This window comes from Mustela erminea, chromosome 14 (genome assembly GCF_009829155.1).
Source record: "Mustela erminea isolate mMusErm1 chromosome 14, mMusErm1.Pri, whole genome shotgun sequence".
Lineage (NCBI taxonomy): Eukaryota > Metazoa > Chordata > Mammalia > Carnivora > Mustelidae > Mustela > Mustela erminea.
Genome location: NC_045627.1, coordinates 34,466,862 through 34,487,094, shown reverse-complemented (window position 1 = coordinate 34,487,094; position 20,233 = coordinate 34,466,862). Strand labels below are relative to the sequence as shown.

Genomic DNA, 20,233 nt, shown 5'->3' with positions numbered 1-20,233 from the left:
ACAGAGAGATCACCTCTGCACGTTTAAAGAAGCTGACCCTGGAAGAGCCTTTGCTGATGGGATGAAGAACCATTGCTGGGCTGAGCTGTATGAATAGCAAGAAAATAGGAAGCAGGGAATTCTGTTTACTCTCTTGCCTTCCACTGTCCTTGGAAGAACCTAACAGTATGCCAGCTGGCAAAGGAGGATAATTTGCTGAATTCCAGCTCCAGTATTACAAAGCATAGTATAGGAGCAGGATGTTTGGATCCGAGGGACAATAGTTTAATATCCAGCACAATATGAGATCTTAATACATAATAAAGATAGCACTGCAAATTCTCACACATGTCCATGAGAGATATGCATAGCAGGGTGATTAAAAGCACAAATTCTGGTGTCCAAAATCTATAAAGAACTTAGCAAACTCAACACCCAAAGAACAAATAATCCAATCATAAAATGGGCAGAGGACATGAACAGACATTTCTGCAAAGAAGACATCCAGATGGCCAACAGACACATGAAAAAGTGCTCCACATCACTTGGCATCAGGGAAATACAAATCAAAACCACAATGAGATATCACCTCACACCAGTCAGAATGGCTAAAATCAACAAGTCAGGAAATGACAGTTACTGGCGAGGATGCGGAGAAAGGGGAACCCTCTTACACTGTTGGTTGGGAATGCAAGCTGGTGCAACCACTCTGGAAAACAGCATGAAGGTTCCTCAAAATGTTGAAAATAGAACTGCCCTATGACCCAGCAATTGCACTACTGGGTATTTACCCTAAAGATACAAACGTAGTGATCCGAAGGGGCACTTGCACCCGAATGTTTATAGCAGCAATGTCCACAATAGCCAAACTATGGAAAGAACCTAGATGTCCATCAACAGATGAATGGATAAAGGAGATGTGGTATATATACACAGTGGAATACTATGCAGCCATCAAAAGAAATGAAATCTTGCCATTAGCAACAACATGGATGGAACTAGAGCGTATCATGCTTAGTGAAATAAGTCAAGCAGAGAAAGACAACTATCATATGATCTCCCTGATATGAGGAAGTGGTGATGCAACATGGGGGCTTAAGTGGGTAGGAGAAGAATCAGTGAAACAAAATGGGATTGGGAGGGAGCCAAACCATAAGTGACTCTTAATCTCACAAAACAAACTGAGGGTTGCTGGGGGGAGGGGGGTTGGGAGAAGGGGGGTGGGGTATTGGACATTGGGGAGGGTATGTGTTATGGTGAGTGCTGTGAAGTGTGTAAACCTGGCGATTCACAGACCTGTATCCCTGGAGATAAAAATATATGTTTATAAAAAATAAAAAATTAAAAAAAAGCACAAATTCTGGAATTAGACAGCTTAGATTTGAATTTTGGCTCTGTTATTTACTGTATGATCCTGGGCAAATTATGTAATCTGTCCGTACCACCGCATGAAGGAAAGAGATTCACCTCCCAGAAATAACTATATTGGATTGTTACATGAGCAAGAAAAACTACTTTGTTAAGCACTGAAATTCTTTTTTTTAGTACGTAACATTTTCCTATTACCATAGTAGTATTTGTTGCAAAGTTTTTTACAATAGGACAGTGTCTATTTTAATGGAAGGAGACAGTTTAAATATAGTGGATGCACAGGTTGGTGAGATTTATACAATAATTAGAAGTGAAAAACATAGATATACAAATGAATTATAAAATTGTGGTGTGGGAACCATATATTTCATGAAACAATGAGACATATGACACCAGTACCATTTAGGTGAATTAAAATATATTGATACAAAACAATACACATTTTTTCTAGAATAAATTCAAACACAAAGATATACTTTGAGCATATTGGACGGGTCTCAAGGGATAAAAGTAACAAGAGGGGCATCTGGGTGCCTCAGTTGTTTAAGCATCCGACTGTTGATTTCAGCTCAGGTCATGATCTCAGGGTTGTGAGATCGAGCTTTGCACTTGGCTCTGTGCTTGGCGCAGATGCTGCTTGAGATTCTCTCCCTCTGCTCCTGCTCACATACTCTCTCTCTCTCTCAAATAAATAAAATCTTTTTTTTAAAGGCTTATTTATTTGACAGAGAGAGACAGTGAGAGATGGAACGCAAGCAGAGAGAGGGGGAGAGGGAGAAGCAGGCTTCCTGCTGAGCAGGGTGCCTGATGCGGGGCTCGATCCCAGGACCTGACCTGAATCAAAGGCAGACGCTTAACCACTGAGCCACTCAGGTGCCCCTAAAATAAATAAAAATTAAAAAAAAGAAAAAAAAGAAAGTAACAAGAGAGAGGTTGTGCACAAACTAGTAGTGATAATTGCCATAAACTGATGGCATTTAATTTATTCAATCTTCTTTTACCTAAGAGTAAAAGAAAGATAAACATCAAATCTATAATAGTAACAAAGAAAAAAAATAAATTGGAATGAATTTAATGAGAAATGTAGAGCACACTAAGGAAGAAAATTTTAAAGCTGTACTGATGTGAATGAAAGACACCTTGAATATATACAGATAGTCCTTGTTTTTGTGAAGTTCAAATTTTCCTAAATTGTTCCATATATTTAGTACAATCTTGAAGTATTAATAGGATTTTTGGGAGCTGGATAAGCTGATTCTAAAGTTGATATGGAAAATAAATATGTGTGAACAGCTGATAAAATTGTGAAAAGAAAAGTAATAAGGAGTGACCAGTCTTGAGAGAGATTCAAATGGGAATGTATAAAAACAGATTAAAAAAAAAGATTTTATTTGTTTGACAGATAGAGATCACAAGTAGGCAGAGAGGCAGGAGAAAGCAGACTCCCTGCTGAGTAGAGAGCCCGATTTGGGGCTCAATCCCAGGACCCTGGGATCATGACCTGAGCCGAAGGCAGAGGCTTTAACCCACTGAGCCACCCAGGCACCCCTAAAAACAGCTTTTATAGAGCCATTAATTTGTATTTGAAAAAGTTTAGAATTGCCTTATGAATCAACAGAATAGAAACCCCTAAATAAATCTCTCTCTCTCTCTCTCTCTCTCTCTCTCTATATATATATATATATGGAAATGAGTGTACAATATGATTCATTTAAAATTAAGGAAAGAAGAATTGTTCAGAAAATTATGTTGGTATACTTAGTTATATATTTAGCAAAGTATATATACTTAGCTATACATTAGGAGGAAGAGGAATTGGGTTCTACCTCATTTCTTTCATAAGGATCAGTTGCAGATGGGTAAAATTTAAACATCCCAAACTAGAAGTTCTAGAAGAAAGTATAAGTACCTTAAAAAATTAGAAGTACTAGATGATTAGGTAGTTTACATTGTCATCATTATCATCTTCTTCATTATCTTGGAGTTGGGAATGTTATTCAAGTAAGATCCAAAACCCAGGTCCAGTAGGGGCAGGATTTTTATGTTGCATTGCATGAAAATTTTAAGTTTCTGCCTGGGGTGCCTGGGTGGCTCAGCCATATAAGCAGCTTCCTCTGGTTGGGGTCATGATCCCAGGGTCCTGGGATCAAGTCCTACCTTGGGCTCCCTGCTCGGCGGAGAGCCTGCTTCTCCCTCTACCTCTGCCTGCCGCTCTGCCTACTTGCGCTCTCTCTCTCTCTGTCAAATAAATAAAATCTTAAAAATTTCTGCCTAGTAAGAAACACTCTAAGTGATAGATTAACAGGAAAGATTGAGAGCATCTGTATAAGATGAACTAATTTCTTTCATATATATAGGGATTACAGTTAAATATGAAAGCAGCCAATGGAAAAATAGCAAAGAAAAACATAACTTGTATGGGAAATGATATACAGATGGATTTGCATACAAATGAAACAATTGTAAAATTACTCATAATTAGAGATACAAATTTTAATTTTTTGGTATATGTGCTGCCAAAGTGAGCACAGCAAATTTTATTTTTTAAAAGAGACTACTTTTCATTAATCAGATGGCAGAAATAAAAGTTTTTTTTTAAAAAAAAAAGATTTTATTTATTTCTTTGTCAGAGGGAGAGAGAACAAGTAGGGAGAGTGGCAGGCAGAATGAGAGGGAGAAGCAGACTCCCCACTAAGCAGGGAGCCTGATGTGGGACTCAATCCCAGGACCCTGGGATCATGAGCTAAAGACAGATGCTTAACCAACTGAGCCACCCAGGCATTTCCAGGAATAAGTTTGATAATGCAGGGGTTGGCTGGGATGTGGGAAAATGGACAGTCTTATGGATTGGTTGGAGGGTGTTTTAGGGGAAGCTCACTGAGGAAAAGAAGGACATGATTTCTGTAGAAACTGGCAAATACTCCGTGTCTTTATGCTTTTATCCTGAAAGATAACTGCTTAGATAAATAAAATCTCTTGTCCTTAGTATATTTGTATCCTTTAAATTGGAGATTGGTATTTGGAAAGATAGGGAAAACCCAGACTGGTAAAAGGCTTTGAGTTCCCAATTAAAGATTTTATAGTTTATTGTCCAAGCCCCCTGAAGACTTTGTATGCAGGGTAGTGAAGAAATCAGACTGTATTTTATTTTATTTTAATTTAATTTTACTTTACTTCACTTTTAATTTAATTTAATTTATTTTTAAAGTGGGCCCCATGCCCCGCATGGAGCTCAGTGCAGGGGTTGAACTCAAAATCCTGAGATCAAGAGCTGAGCTGAAATCAAGAGTCAGGCACTTAACCAACTGAGCCACCCAGGCACCTCCAGATCATATTTTAGAAAGAACTCTGATAGTAAATGTAGAGAATGGATTGGTGGAGTTATGGTTTGGTGGAGGTAGTGATATTGAGAAGACTAACACTTGAGAAATCATTTGTACAACATTGCAGTGGTTCAAATGACCATTGTTAAGGCTCTGATTTGGGACAGTGGGAATGGGGAGAGAGAGAATTTGGAGTTATTAGGATTTGGTGACTGACTGGGTATGTGGGGAGAGGGAATAAATATGACTCTCTTCGTGAAGTCAAAAAGGAATTGGGAGTTTTAGAGAGTTTCTTAGAGTAATTCTGCTTGCTTTAGAGCTTGTAAAACTAATTCTACTCACTGTTGAGTAAGGTACACTTATGTATCTACAATAAAACCTAAACATTTTGAGATTTTGGGGAATTAAGAGTGGCCTGGGGCAGGGTTCTTGAGCCTTTTGCATTTCCTAGAACCAATTTCCTTGTCTCTTTCCCTTTCTTTCTTTCTTAGTTTCTGAGATTTTATTTATTTATTTGACAAAGAGAGACACAGTGAGGGAGGGAAAATAAGCAGGGGGAGTGGGAGAGGGAGAAGCAGGCTTCCCGCCAAGCAGGGAGCCTGATGTGGGGCTCAGTTCCAGGACTCTGGGATCATGACCCAAGCAGAAGGCAGACACTTAGTGACTGAGCCACCCTGATGACCCTCCTAGAACCAGTTTCTAGCATTGGTATTGGAACAAGCTCCTCTCCTTGCCTTTTTTATCATCTCCTTCTCTCTATCTCCATCTCCCATATCCATCTCTCTCATCTTCATCTTTATCATCTTCTCTGTCATCTTCACCTCTGTCATGTCTGTCTTCATCTCTATCCTCTCCCTCTCTATCATCTCTATCTCCATTTCTATTACTTATGTCTCCCATCTCCATCTCCCATCTCTATCTCTGTCATCTCCATGTTTGTTATTTCCATTTCCATCTCCCTCAACTCCATCTTTGTCATCTCCATCTCCATCTCTATTCCACAGCTCTCATGTCCCCTCTCTCATCTCCCATTTCCCATTCCCATCCTTTTCTCCCCACTTGTTTATCATGGCTCTGTTAGAATATCAGCTATTTCTGTTCTCTGTTCTAGATTTAGTCAGGTGACTCTGATGTGTGACAAATGGTAATGCTGGGAGGAATGAAAGTGTCTTGTCCTTAGAGTATATTAGCCAGATCTTATTATATAAAAGCAATTTAATAAATTAATATTTCTATTAGGTGAGTGTATAGTTGAATGACTCATGTATACTATAAATCCATCATTGTTTTATCATATAGTATGTGCCCTGAGAAGGTAAAAAGTTGAAAATAGATTGTAGTGGGAGTATAAATGATACAATTTTCTAAAAAATAGCATATGATTAATATATATTACCTTTTTGTGTTTATGGAATTTTCACCTGAGCCCTGGCAGACTACAATATAATATGTACTTATAAACTTTCTAATTGCTAAAAATATACTTCTTGTATTTGGAGAAGGGCTGACCATATTGGAAGCAGCTTATTTGTGCCATAGGACCAGGAATAGCCTTGGGATTTGGTGATCTGTGGCATAAATTCTGGGAGAGGTACTACCAGGTCCCCTTAAAAATGGGAGTATGGAAAGAAGGAAGTGGAAAACTGGAGTCTTGGCCAAAATTCTATTAATAAGGAATCCCCTAGTACCTTCCCAATCATCAAGACCTTTCAGTGGAATTCTAGGTGATGGGGAAGTCTTGATTTGTAGTTTTTGCCAAGTTTTGTAGTGTAAATACTGATAATTTTGGCCGTTCTCAAATGACCTGTGTGATGTCACTGAATGCAGAATTGGGAATAGATGCTCACAAACAGCTCTTTTCACTTGTACTACATCTTTGTTCACATTAGTGAGATGTCATGTGTTAGAGCTTATCACCGGCAAAGGGGCCTCATTTCCATCTGGACTGTGAGTGATCTAGTTCAAGAGTACTATTGTGTTTTCCAGGCCCACTCCTGGTAATGTCTTGGATTCTCTCCAAAAGAAAAAATACTGGGACTTGTGTCTAGGTAGTTTATTTGGGTAGTAGCTTTAGGGAGTGGGGATGAGAGACTGGACAGAGTGAGGAAAAGAGGAAAGGAGAATGTAGGATAAGTCTGCGTTATCAAATCCACTGCTAAGCCCAGTTGGGGCTTGATGCTCCTTAGAATTCTCTTCCTAGAGGTCAACTAGAAGGAGCAATTGTCTACCAGTTGTTCTTGGCCCCGGCTAGTTGTGGGTTAATCCTGAGCACTCATTCTCTGAAATTTATATGGCTGTGCATGTACTAAGTGGGCTCCCTGTATCCTTTGTGGTATTGGAAAAGCCCTGGAGCAGCCAGTGAAAGATGTGAAGTGTGACACTGACAATGTGAGGGGTGTTATGGCCCTCCAGGAAGTATCTTCCACCATTGTGATTGGGATAAAAATGAGGTTGAACTTGTGTGGGCAGGGCACCGGAAGTATCTGATACAGTGATGCTTGGTTTTAAAAGATAGACTAAAAAGCATTTATTCACAATGAAGCTACTATTTCAGATCATAGGTCTTGTGGAATTAGTTCTTTAAGAATTAGGGGGCAAATGTAATTATTTCTCTCCCTTCTTTTTTTTTTTTTAATTTTATTTAAGTAATCTCTACACCTAATGTGAGACTCAAACTCATGACTCTGAGATCAAAAGGCCAAAATTAGCAAGACAGGAAACAACATGTGTTGGAGAGGATGTGGAGAAAGGGGAACCCTCTTACACTGTTGGTGGGAATGCAAGTTGGTGCAGCCTCTTTGGAGAACAGTGTGGAGATTCCTCAAGAAATTAAAAATAGAACTTCCCTATGACTCTGAAATTGCACTACTGGGTATTTACCCCAAAGATACAGATATAGTGAAAAGAAGGGCCATCTGTACCCCAATATTTATAGCAGCAATGGCCACGGTTGCCAAACTATGGAAAGAACCAAGATGCCCTTCAATAGACGAATGGATAAGGAAGATGTGGTCCATATACACTATGGAGTATTATGCCTCCATCAGAAAGGATGAATACCCAACTTTTGTAGCAACATGGACGGGACTGAAAGAGATTATGCTGAGTGAAATGAGTCAAGCAGAGAGAGTCAATTATCATATGGTTTCACTTATTTGTGGAGCATAACAAATAGCATGGAGGACAAGGGGAGAGCGAGAGGAGAAGGGAGTTGAGGGAAATTGGAAGGGGAGGTGAACCATGAGAGACTATGGACTCTGAAAAACAATCTGAGGGTTTTGAAGGGGCGGGGGGGGGTGGGAGTTTGGAGTCCCAGGTGGTGGGTATTATAGAGGGCAGGGATTGCATGGAGCACTGGGTGTGGTACAAAAATAATGAATACTGTTATGCTGAAAATAAATAAAAAATAAATTAAAAAAAAAAAGAGTCACATGCTCTTCTGACTGAGCAAGTCAAGTAGCTCTCTCCTTTTTCTTCTTCCTCAAGTAAAACTCTGGGTTATGTAGTGTTTTTGTATTGTAAGAAACCCATAGAAAGGATTTTATTTTATTTTTAATTTTTTTGTATTTTTTAAATTTTTAAAAATTTTTTATTTCATAGAAAGGATTTTAATAAAGTTCACGAACATTGAAAAAACATGAACAAGTAAGTTAATTCATTTAATGAATACTTAATATTAGGTTGAGAAAATATAAATTTAATTTGTGAAACCATCAGATCCTTTAAAATGTCTTTATAGGTGTTTATAAGGGATAAGGGATGATATAAAACAACTTTGATGAAATGTAGGCATTCATTATTTTTTATTTCTTTGAGAGAACATTTCTGGAAGTTTTAGTGCTTCTACTACTTAGTCATAGGTCTTTGTTATGGTTTCTTTCCATTTGGTAAAGGAATAAAGACAAAATACCTATTTATTCTCAAAGCTACATCTCTAAACCTCTTTCTCCTTGACAGTTTCTTTTGGGATATCATCCTTATGTTATTTCCTCCTTTGAGGTTGGTAGTTGTGAATTATTTGTGTATTTGATTGCCTTTAGTTATCTTTAAAAATTCAGAGAGCATGGATAGCAAAAACTACATGACATGATTCATGCTTTGCCTTACCTTCTTTAGAAAAAGAGGAACAAAAACTAGAACTGGTCTTGTCCTATTAGAAAAGAATTCTCTCATTACTTCTTTTATTACTCACCTTCCTTGTCACTCTTTTTCACTGAACATTTCCCAAACTAGTGAATAGTCTGACATCCTGTGCAATTCTGTTAGATGTAAACCCCGGTACTGAATTTTAAAAAATTTAGTTCTTAATGTTTGTCCTAGTTTCCAAGATAAAGTATTAATTTAGTGTATAAATGAGAGGAAACAATTGATACTGTTAATAGAAGGTTTAACTTATTTATTTAAAGAATATTTTATTTATTTTAGAGAGAATGCACATAGTGTGCGTGAGCGGGAGTCAGGGGCAGAGGCAGAGAATCTCAAGCAGACTGTGCACCGAGCACAGAGCCTGACTCTGGGTTTGATCTCACAGCACTGAGATCATGACTTAAGTTGAAACCAGGAGTTGGATGCTTAACTGATTGAGCCACCCAGGTGCCCCAGAAGTTTCAACTTATTTAAATTCAAAGTTAACAATTAGAAAGGGTATGTAAGTCATGGACTAGTTTTTTAGCTACTGAGATTTTTCTTATTTTCAAATCTGTGATACTAATTAGGTCATTTAATAAGTACCTTAAAATCTCTAATGCTTAGCTGCTGTTGCATATTTTCTGAGACAAAAATTCCTGGTTAGTACATGGTAAGTGTTAATATATTTGATAACATGAATTCTAATAATAAAACACTGAACTTTTATGTTTGTTATTGAAAGGAGTAGCGCACCCAAACAAGGATCATTTATATTCAGGAGCTGTATAATAAAGGTTCTGCTTATCCAGCTGACTAGCTGCAGTCAGTTAAGATACCTGCTCTTAAGAATATATGAAAAATCTTCTTACAACTCAAGACATAATAAGTGTGTGCATGGATTACTTGAGAAAAGCTGAATCTGCATTATGTAAAGAATGCCTACCTCAAACTTTTTCACTTATGTAGATACTAATGTTTGTAGTCTACGGCATCAATCAGACCCATCCCAATTCCCAAATAAATCCTGTTTGTAGGTAGAATCTGGACTTTTAGTCCCATATCTGGTGTGTCCATTGAGTCACAGCCTTCCTTCTAACTCTCCACCATGTTTGTTCAATCTAGGTGACTGGTTTTTCACCCAGTGCACTTGGCTGGGGCTCTAACTCCCTGCCTAATGTGTAGCAGTTTCCAACGAACAACCTGAAATAAGGCATCACTACCACCTAACATGGAGATACTGCTGTCAGGGGATTTCTGCTGCAGTGACCCACTTACCAGATTCTTGGTTCTTGGACGTAACTGGTCCTAGTTAAGTACAAGTTTGCTGTATCCTCCTAACCCCTGAGCCTTTTCAGTTGGCCTGATATCCAGGTCTCTTTGGGGTTTAGCCCTACCATTTGGTCAGTTCCTCTAGTGTTATTTTTGCCTGGCTCCATATTGTTGCTTGGTCCTTTCTCTTTCTTTTTTTTTTTTAAAGACTTTATTTATTTATTTGACAGAGTTAGAGAGATCACAAGTAGGCAGGGAGGCAGGCAGAGAGAGGAGGAAGCAGGCTCTCCACGGAGCAGAGAGCCCGATGTGGGGCTCAATCCCAGGACCGTGGGATCATGACCTGAGCTGAAGGCAGAGGCTTTAACCCATTGAGCCACCCAGGTGCCCCAGTCCTTTCTCTTTCTTGCACTTGCCTATTGCTGAAGTTGAGGTGGAGCTTGTCTAAAATGCAATGTGAACTAATAGACTATTTACTAAGTAGTTAACATGATTAACTATAATTACCATATATTAAAGACTTAACTATATGTTGTTCAGTATGTCTGAACATCAACACCATGTTTTATAAAATAAGGTCACATATTCTTTTAAATATCTAGATTTCAATAGCTCAGGTCCCTATTGTCTCTTCTTTTTAAATTTTTTTTTTAAAGATTTTATTTATTTATTTGACAGAGAGAGATCACAGTAGACAGAGGCAGGCAGAGAGAGAGAGGGAAGCAGGCTCCCTGCTGAGCAGAGAGCCCAATGCAGGACTCGATCCCAGAACCCTGAGATCATGACCTGAGCCAAAGGCAGCAGCTTAACCCACTGAGTGCCCCCTTTTAAAGGTTTTATGTATTTATTTGAGAGAAAGAGAGAGAGAGAGACAGAGACACCCCCAAGCACACTCCCTGCTGAGCTTGGAGCCTGATGTGGACCTTGATCTCACCACCCAGAGATCATGACCTAAACTGAAAGCAAGAGTCTGATGCCCAAGCAACTGAGCCATCCTGGCACCCCTCCTCTGCCTTTTTTTTTTTTTTTTTAAAGATTTTATTTTTAAGTAATCTCTACATCTAATGTGGGGCTCAAACTCACAACCCTGAGATCAAGAGTTATATGCTATACTGACTGAGCCAGGCTGGTGCCCCAAATCCCCATTGTCTTAATGCTAGGAACCAGCCCTTACTGTTTCTTGGCTGTATATGAGTCATCCCCAGAGCTCTCTCAGTTGGGTTTAGGAAGAGGCCCATCACTGTTTTCTGTTTTGGACATGTTGTCATGCTGTTGCACTGCTGCTTTCACTCTTGTTCTCCAGGTCAGTATTCCATCTGAATTAGAAAACAGAGGCTTTTCTTAATTTTCAACAGCATAGCATTTTAACCAGAGTTTAACAAAAAGAGGCAGGATAAAGATAACACAATAATTACAATAAGCACACACACACACACACACACACACACACAGAAATAATTACCGGGGCCACACTCAGTATTCCCTGGTCCATTTTCAGTCATTTCATTTCAATCAGTTCATTTCAGAGCCATTTTCAAGGCATCCTTGAAAAGGGTCTCTCTGACTTGTTTCTGTCTACTACTAGTATGAACGTGTCAGCTTGCCGTTCCATTGTGGGTTACTGTCTGGCTTTCCCTTTCTATCTGGAGTCTAGGCGGCCAAACCATGGACTTTACAGAGAAAGGGACCCCCTCCCCCTGCCCATTTCACCTAAAAGCCCAGCTTTCCATTTCTCACACTGTCCTACATTCATCTTCTTGCCTAGAATAAATAACAATGGAAATATCCATTCTTTTCACAGAAACCTCACTCTCTCACTTACAGGATAAGGTGTGGTCTTGTGGGTACTGCCCATTCTCTCCTCTCCTCCAGACACTTACCATAACTGTCTTTAAAACGTTTTCTGGAAATTTTAATTATTATTAGTTTTTTAAACCATGTTTGGGACTATGGTAGTCCATTGTAGGTTGTGCTATGCCATTTTAGTCAGGACTTTTTAAAGAAGGTATTTTCCTTTCTAGGTCAGTCCCTTCTCCTGTCTATCTTCATTTCAGCCTCGGGGCTCTTGTAAACATGCAGTGTTTATTTTATTTTATTATTTTTTTTTTTAAAGATTTTATTTATTTATTTGACAGATAGAGATCACAAGTAGGCAGAGAGGCAGGCAGAGAGAGAGAGGAGGAAGCAGGCTCCCTGCTGAGCAGAGAGCCCGATGCAGGACTCGATCCCAGGACCCTGAGATCATGACCTGAGCCGAAGGCAGCGGCTTAACCCACTGAGCCACCCAGGCGCCCAACATGCAGTGTTTAGAGCAGTGATTCTCAAGTCCCTGCCTCTTCTGCTTCACCTTGGGGCAGGCAGTTTTTGTTGTCACAGTAGTACAGACACATCTAGAATTTAATTGTCTTGAGCTAAAGAAGCTTACGTGTTTTGCAATGTGTGAAACTCCCCTCTATAATGAATTGTCATACATCCCAAGCAGATTTCAGATATCCCACTGGACATTCGTATAGATTCTGTTTACAATTTTCTAAGCCTAGAACTTAACTCTGCTTTAACTTAAAAACGCTAAGTGTTTTTTTGCATAGCTTTAATATATACTGATTTTTCTAGGAATGCACTTGAGTATATCTAAGGAAGATCGCACTCGGGTATATGAAAGGAAGATTGTTCTTGTTTTGTTTTGTATTATATGAGGGGTTGTTCATCATTTAGGAAGAATCTTGTCTCTGTTGCAAAGCAGCTGTAGACATTTGAATTACCAACACAACACATCCTTATCAATTTACATTTGTAGCTATCACATTCACATTGATTTTATGCTTAACAGGAAGCGTGACTTTCATTTTGTGTTCCAGTATGAGTGTGCCTGAGCATTTGTGTAATGAAATACAAATATACAATTATGTAAATATATATAACTGTATATAACTTACATTTATATATAAAGTGTGTTTTTAAAGATTCAGTTAGATAATGTGTAGTTAGTAACTATGAAATTCATTTTAGGATATTAAAAAAGGACATTGGGAAATACTTATAAAGAGGGTGTCACTTCTGATGGGCTTGAGAATCATATAGATTCAACCAGGAAAAAGAAACTCTTCTTTTTGAGAAGCAGTAAAAATCTGTAGAGACATACCTCACTGAATTTCTTTGTGTAAAACAGCATTTTCTTCTTCATATTTAGGTGAGACTTGGCTTTTGTGCATTTGCACAACTAGAAAATTTACCATATTGGTTTTCTCAGAACAAAGAGACAATTTGTCTCAAAGGAAAATTTAACCTGGTACTCTTTGAAGGCCAAACGTGATTCTACCTTTTAAATGGTATCAGTCTTACTGTATCCCTCAATGAGTATCTCTAGGCTAAGGTGCTACATTACTTTTTATTTATATTATTTACTACTAGCTCTTGAGGTTACATTCAGAAAAATAAGACAGTTTCTATACCATTTTAGAAGTTGTATCAGTGGGGCATCTGGGTGGCTCAGTAAGTTAAGTGTCCAATTCTTGGTTTCAGCTCAGGTCATGATCTTGGGGTCCTGAGATTAAGCCCTGCTCCTTCTGAAACAGATGAACAAAAAGAAAGCTGTATCAAGTAAAATGTATGTTTAAATACATATCATATTACATAATTTGATCAATAATTACATCTTTTGTTTAAACAGTTTGAAACAAAAAGTTTTCTAGATGTCCTGTATCTCTGAAAATGATTGTGATTTTCAAAGCTGCAAGAGCAGGTTTTTAGAACCATCAATACTAGATCCTTTGGTTGATTAATATATTCAAGGGAGTGATAGTGTGCTTAATTAATAAAAGAAATGTCACCAAGAAGGTCTGTGCTGGGAATTTTCATTAACAAGTTGAAAAGGAAATAACAAAGTAATCAATGAACTAAAACAGACGTGATTGACTGTAATTACTGTGCTTGTTAAGGTTATTGACTAACAGCAAGATGGCCTGTCAAAATTGAGACATGACACTCTGAGAAAATTAAATGAGAAAAATTAATGAGAAGAACATTTGTTTTTGCCTCTCTGTTATCACCAAGGAAATAAAGTTAATGTGTCAATTTCAGTAGTGATGAACTAGTTAAACTGAGATTTTTAATTTTAACTCTAAGTACACCCTACTAACGTTTAAACGCTGTATTTGAGTTTTACATAAAGTGAAAGAGAGGGTGAAGAAGAAATTTGGTGGTAAATATACAAAGATAACATACAAGACATAACTCTTTTGTGTCAGGTCAAGGTAGTAGCTGTGAAGATGGAGAGACAGTGGATTTGAGGGACATTTGATAAATAAAACTAGTAAGACACTGTTCTCTTCATTTTCTGGTATCTTTTATATCTGCATCCAGGCAAATATAACTCCCTCCAGGAAAATTTCCTGGATTATCCTCTTCTCCTAGAGATATCTTTCCCTTCTTTGAAATCTCAAAGATATTGATGCATCACTTTGTATTAAGTTAATTTAAATATGCCGTACTGTAATGGACTTGCCACTGCCCTTAGATTTCATTCGCTTGGTGAAGACAGCGTAAGTAAACAAATAAATACATGCTCAAGGTTTTGGGGGCAGTGAGATAAGGTAATCAGATAAGTGAGAGGGGGCAGTGAGATAAGGTAATCAGGCAGTACCTGCATGAAAAGGAGCCAGACATATAAATAGCTGGAAAGAAATGATTTCAGACAGAGGAGGAGTAAGTGCAACATTCCTAAGGAGCATAAACTTGGGTGTTTTGTGAGTAGAAAATGGAACTGAAGTCCATGAACTAGGGGCGAGGGTGCTGTGAGTCAAAGTAGAAGAGGTTGTTGATAGGAGCCAGATCACAGAAGGCTTTGTAGATTTGTTAAAGAACTTGGATTTTCTTTCTTTCTCTTTTTCTTTTTCAAAAAATTTTATTTATTTGACAGAGAGAGATCACAAGTAGACAGAGAGGCAAGCAGAGAGAGAGAGAGGAGGAAGCAGGCTCCCTGCCAAGCAGACAACCCGATGCAGGACTCGATCCCAGAACCCTGAGATCATGACCTGAGCTGAAGGCAGAGGCCTTAACCCACTGAGCCACCCAGGTGTCCCCCCTCCCCTTTTTTTTTTAACTAGTAATAAGGCATTGGATGATATTAAGGAGGAGCATAACATGAGCTGAGCTCTGTTCTGAAAGATCATTTAGATGCTTTGTGGAGACTAGTTTACAGATGCCTCAATTTAGCTGCGAAAGAGGAGATGGGGAGAAGCGGATATATTAAAGATAACTTTTGGAAGTAGGATTAGTGGGGATTTTTGATGGCTGTGAGGGGAAAAAAAGGGTTGAAGGATGATTCCTAGGTTTTGGTTTAAGCATTTAGGCGATGAAACCAGTTACTACGATATGTTAGTAGATTTGAGAGGCGTAATCAAGACATCTTTTTTTGGGATAGAATAAGTTTGAAATGTCTATTAGGTATCCAGATGGGGAAGGCAATTGGATGCTCTGGGGCTCCTGAGAGAGGTCCAGCTGGGGACACAAGTTTGGAATTTGTTAACGTATGGATGTAGGAGTGGTGTATCTGGTGCACTAATGTGCCTTCTCCAGTCTCTGCCTGTCCTTTTGCTCTGTTGCATCTCCCTTTCTCATTCTTGAATGACATACTGGTAGGTGCCATAATTTCCCTGCCGTTAGTGCAGTGCTTTAAAGATGGCTTAGTCCAGTTTAAAACTTGCACTTTATTCCAGTTTAAATCTTCTCTTTTTCCTTCAGCATTGACCAGATGTCTTCTCCAAGGACTTGGCAATGGGAAAGGGCAAGACTGATTTTTTTCACCACTTCTGTTCTGGTATCTTTAAGAGGAAAGATTTAGTTGGCCTTGTTCCTCTAATTTTTCAAGTCCCCTGACTTTTTCTATAGTGTTAGGGCTAGGAGAGGAAACAGGAGGGGAAGAGCCTATAACTTCTAACTGCTTCTTAGTGAGCCCTGAATGAGGTGTCTCTCTTCAAATACTGGAAATTTGCATGTTATATTGCATGCAATATAACATAGATGGCTTAATTTTTTTATTTTGAGTTTGGTTGCCAATTTTGCACAATAGGAGAAATCCCACTTGACATCTTATTACAGATCTCCTTTAAAACTGTGGGATTGGATCAGATAACCCTGAGGTGACAGTATGATTTAGCCACACAGGTGTTGGTGGTAGACTTAAAAATGGCCCTCACGGTAGAGAAGGAAACAGAAATGGGTTATGGAGTGAATGACAGGTGAAAATGTAAGAAGGGCAAGCAGCTTATTTAGGAAGTATTGTGATGAAGGCAGCAGAAAGTAGGAGGAGCTGTAGGGTGAAGCTAATACTTTTGTTTGTTGGATATTTTTAAAGTTTGAGGTCTTGTGGCATATTTTTGTGCTGATCATTAGAGAAACGGTGATAGTGTGGTACATGAAGTGAGAAGGAAGGAGTGGAGTCCTTGAGAAGGGCAGAGAAGAAGGGATCCAGAGCAGAAGAGGAGAGATTAGTCTTTGATAGGAGCAAGGGTACTGCTCTCATTGTAATAGGAGAGGAGCTGGAGACACTGGGACTCAGTGCTGGTGCTTTTGTAGACTTGATGATGAGAAGGCATGGGACTTCTTCCCACGGGGCTCCTGGTTTTTTTTTTTTTTTTTTTTTTTTGTCTGTGAGATAGGAGAGTTGGTTAGTAGCTAATTACAGGATGGGTGGGAAGGGAGAGTTGGGGAACATCTTTTTTGCTGCAGCATATAAGACCTTTGAAATAGGAGCAGATTCATTTAGTTTCATCTGAAACATCCAACAAAGTGCCAGTGCTATTTATCACATATTTTTGGTATAAGATCATTTTATTTACAACAGAAAAATTATCCTTAACTTTAAATCTCTTCTTAAAAAGGTGTTATAGGTGTTAAGAAAATCACATGTTTTTTTGAAGCCCCAACCTGCAATTGCCTGAAACATTTTGAGGTATCATATATAGAATAAAATGGACTCATGGTTCATGCAAAAGCTACATTCATTCTTTAAGGTATTTTAATGAAAAGAAGAAAAGGTATTCTATTCTGGTTGAAGAACTGATTGTATCCTGGAGGGCTTATTTTCCAAGAGGGGCTGCTGATAGAGATAGAATTATTTTCTTTTTGGAGGCCTCCCTTCTGTGCCTCTGATGTTCTAGCTGGCTCCTAACATAGCGCTCCACATCAAGGAGCTTCTGGGTATATGTAGTTGAGTGACTTTGTCTGGGGCCAGAGACACACTTTTGATTACCTCAGGATGATTGCTACAACTGCCGTGATTTATTCTGTCTCTTTTGTCCTTTTTTTTTTTTCCAGCTCCTTTACCCTTAACCTTTGTTTGCTTGCAAGAGGAATGTGAGCCAAAATTTTAAAGTTTGAAAAGTATAAAGAAAGGAAACAAGTAAATAGGGAAGGAGAATAAATACTGAACAAGACTGGGCAAGGTTACAAGAAGGAATTACTGTGAAAACCTGGAAGGGGGCCAGGATGCAAAACGCAGTAGCTGTGTAGTTTACAGGAACTATTTAGTGTTCAGCATGCTTCAGTGATCACCAGAGAAAGCCGGTTTTCTCCGGTTTTGTCTGCTGTCCTATAGTTAGCTATGGAAACTTGACATAGGTGATCTGTATTTTTTCTCAGCCAACTGATATAAATATAGGGATTGTGGGGCCTCTGCCTATCAAATCTGATGTGATTTGAATTGCTAGGACAAGGACCTCTTGTGGCCAGAGTAGGAAATACTTCAACTGAGAAAAAAAAACTGGGAGGTTACATTTTTATGAGGCAATTAAAACAAAACAAAACAAAACAAAATAGGGCTCTTTAGAATTATATTTCAGATATTTAATTGTTTTGATAACACCAAATACTGTAATTGCATCTGTATTTTATCTATGAGAAGTTTAATATAATTTGAAACACTTCAGATTTTATCCATTTAATTCACCTATCCCCTGAATACAGAAAGAATAGGGGTTTTCATTTTCATTTTGCAGATGGAAAAGAGAAGTACAGAGCAGGTAAGTAACTTATTTGTGGTTTTGCAGTGGGGGCAGAGTGACTTATAATAGAATGTGGATATTTTATCTTGGGTTCAGTTCAACAGTCTGGGTTTGGAAAACATTCATTATTAAAGCTCTAAAACAAAAACTTCTATTTTGCAAGTGTCAAGTGAATTCTTTATTCAAGAAAAGATGGATTGAGAGACATAAAACTTACTCTTTGTTTTCAGTGTGAAAAGAGGCTATTTCTAGATTCTCCAGGGGGAAAAAAGCTGCTTTAAAAAAAAAATTTTGGGAGGACAGTATGTTAGCAACTAAGAATCTGTAGATAAATGTAATGCCAATTACGCACAATTTAAAGGAAGCTACATAAAAATACAGTTATTTGCAAATTTTTCTAGAAATCATATAAAATTAAGCCCCTTTCATTGTTGATTCTCTCTGACAGTCCCCAGACCCTGCCTTTTCTGTTGTTTCCCTAATACTTGTTCTAAGAGTGCCTGTGGAGCTAATACACAAATGCTTCCTTTTTACTTTTATTTTTAATTATTTTTAATTTCTTTTTATTTTGAATTCAGCTTTTTAAGAACAAGAATGCTTAAACTCAAATGAGTAGTTCTTTTATTTATTTATTAAGTATATAATTAGAAAAGTTTCAATTCTAGTATGGTTAACATACAATGGAGTAGTTCTTTTTTAAGGGACAGTTACCACCTGTTGTTTTAGAAGCTGTTGGAAGAAAGTTGTAGAAGTGGTAATGTGAAGGAAATGTGTAAGTTCAGGTGAGGAGTCAAGGAACTGATGAAATGATAAAGCATAAGTGAGATTTGTTCTGGTGAATGATAGGGTTTGAGGAAAAGGATATAAAAAAAAGGGAATAGGAACTATAAAAAGAATAGCCACAGAAATAAGAAATTTTGTTGGAGAAGACTTTTTTGGTAACTTTAACAATGGTTTCACCTGTGGAACATTTGGTAAATCTTCACTGTACACACCTTACTAATAATTATGTGGTTTTAGTGTGATACCTGGGGCAGGTGTATCTTGCAACAGGCAAGATTTCAGAAGAAAAACACTATCTCAGATGTGACACATCATCCTATGGTATTGAAGACACTGAATTTTACATAATTGATCTTTTTGATGTGTGGATTTCCTGGACTCCCGTTATTCCTGCTTTATCATTTTTTTTCACTCTCCATAATTCTAGCCATCAGCTTTAATTAGATGTAAAGAGGTCCTTATTTTGGAAAGGGACTAGAGAAATGCAAATCTAACTTATTCAGAGCTTCCTGACAGCTATGTTTGTAGATCTCTAGGCAAAGTATGTGTCTGGCCTTTTTCAACGAAGTATTTTCAGTAACAAGTTGTCAGTGAGGTCAGTGACTAGCAGTTCAGGATTAGATACCACCCACCCTGGTTTGTAACCTCCCCTTTCTTTCTTATCCTGGGTGAATGACGCTCAGCTAAAGTGACTGCCCCACTGCCACTGCCTCTTAATTTGGTACTCTGTAACTCTGACTAAGAAGCTGTCTTCTTTTTATCCACCCCCCCAAAACTCTTTTTGGAAAATTCCCTACAAGAGCCGATTTTTTTTTTTTTTTAAACATTTACTTTATAGAAAGCAACAGAAAGGTAAGAGTCAAGTTCGTAAAGAGAAGAGCTGGATTTCAGTACATTCTTGTTTCTTCGTTGAATTGCTCTGCCTTAGTTATATATTGTAGGCTTAAAATGTGGGGTTTCCTTCTGATTAAAGTACATTACATTGTTATATAAAATGGGAATGTTTTGAGTAGTTATGATGAGAAATGTAGGCTTTCATGCTAATTTTAAAGTTATAAATAACTTTCAAACTAGTGCCAGGGGAAGCTAGTAGCCAAGGTCGTGCTTTGCATTCAGAGAGTTTCTGGCTATAAAAAGCCGATTGCAGTACTGTGCAGGAAAAGATAAGATATGGCCTGGATGCTTGTGCTTTGGCATGGGGCTGGGGCAGTAAGAAGCAAAGATAGAAAATCTTTGAAGGGATTTTTACTTTCAACCAGAAGCTTGTTCACAGTAAATGGAAGATTTTTCAAATGAGACCGTGGCAAAACAGTAATTCCTGAATTTAATATTTGTCTCATGTACTTGTTTTATAATGGGCAGTAGCATTAAGAGGTT

The 20,233-nt window shown here is 38.2% G+C and overlaps 1 protein-coding gene across 2 annotated transcripts in view; it reads left to right on the top strand.

The window, feature by feature from the left end:
* Positions 1–17,904: 17,904 nt before the first annotated feature.
* Positions 17,905–20,233, top strand: part of CTNNA3 (catenin alpha 3) — a 1,797,739-nt gene continuing 1,795,410 nt past the window's right edge. The window contains exon 1 of one of the 2 annotated variants that reach the window (XM_032312382.1): positions 17,905–18,091. The gene's annotated coding sequence lies outside the window, so the exon portion shown is untranslated. Of the gene's footprint in view, positions 18,092–19,535; positions 19,709–20,233 lie in introns of those variants that run through there. The other variant, XM_032312379.1, reaches the window with a different exon arrangement.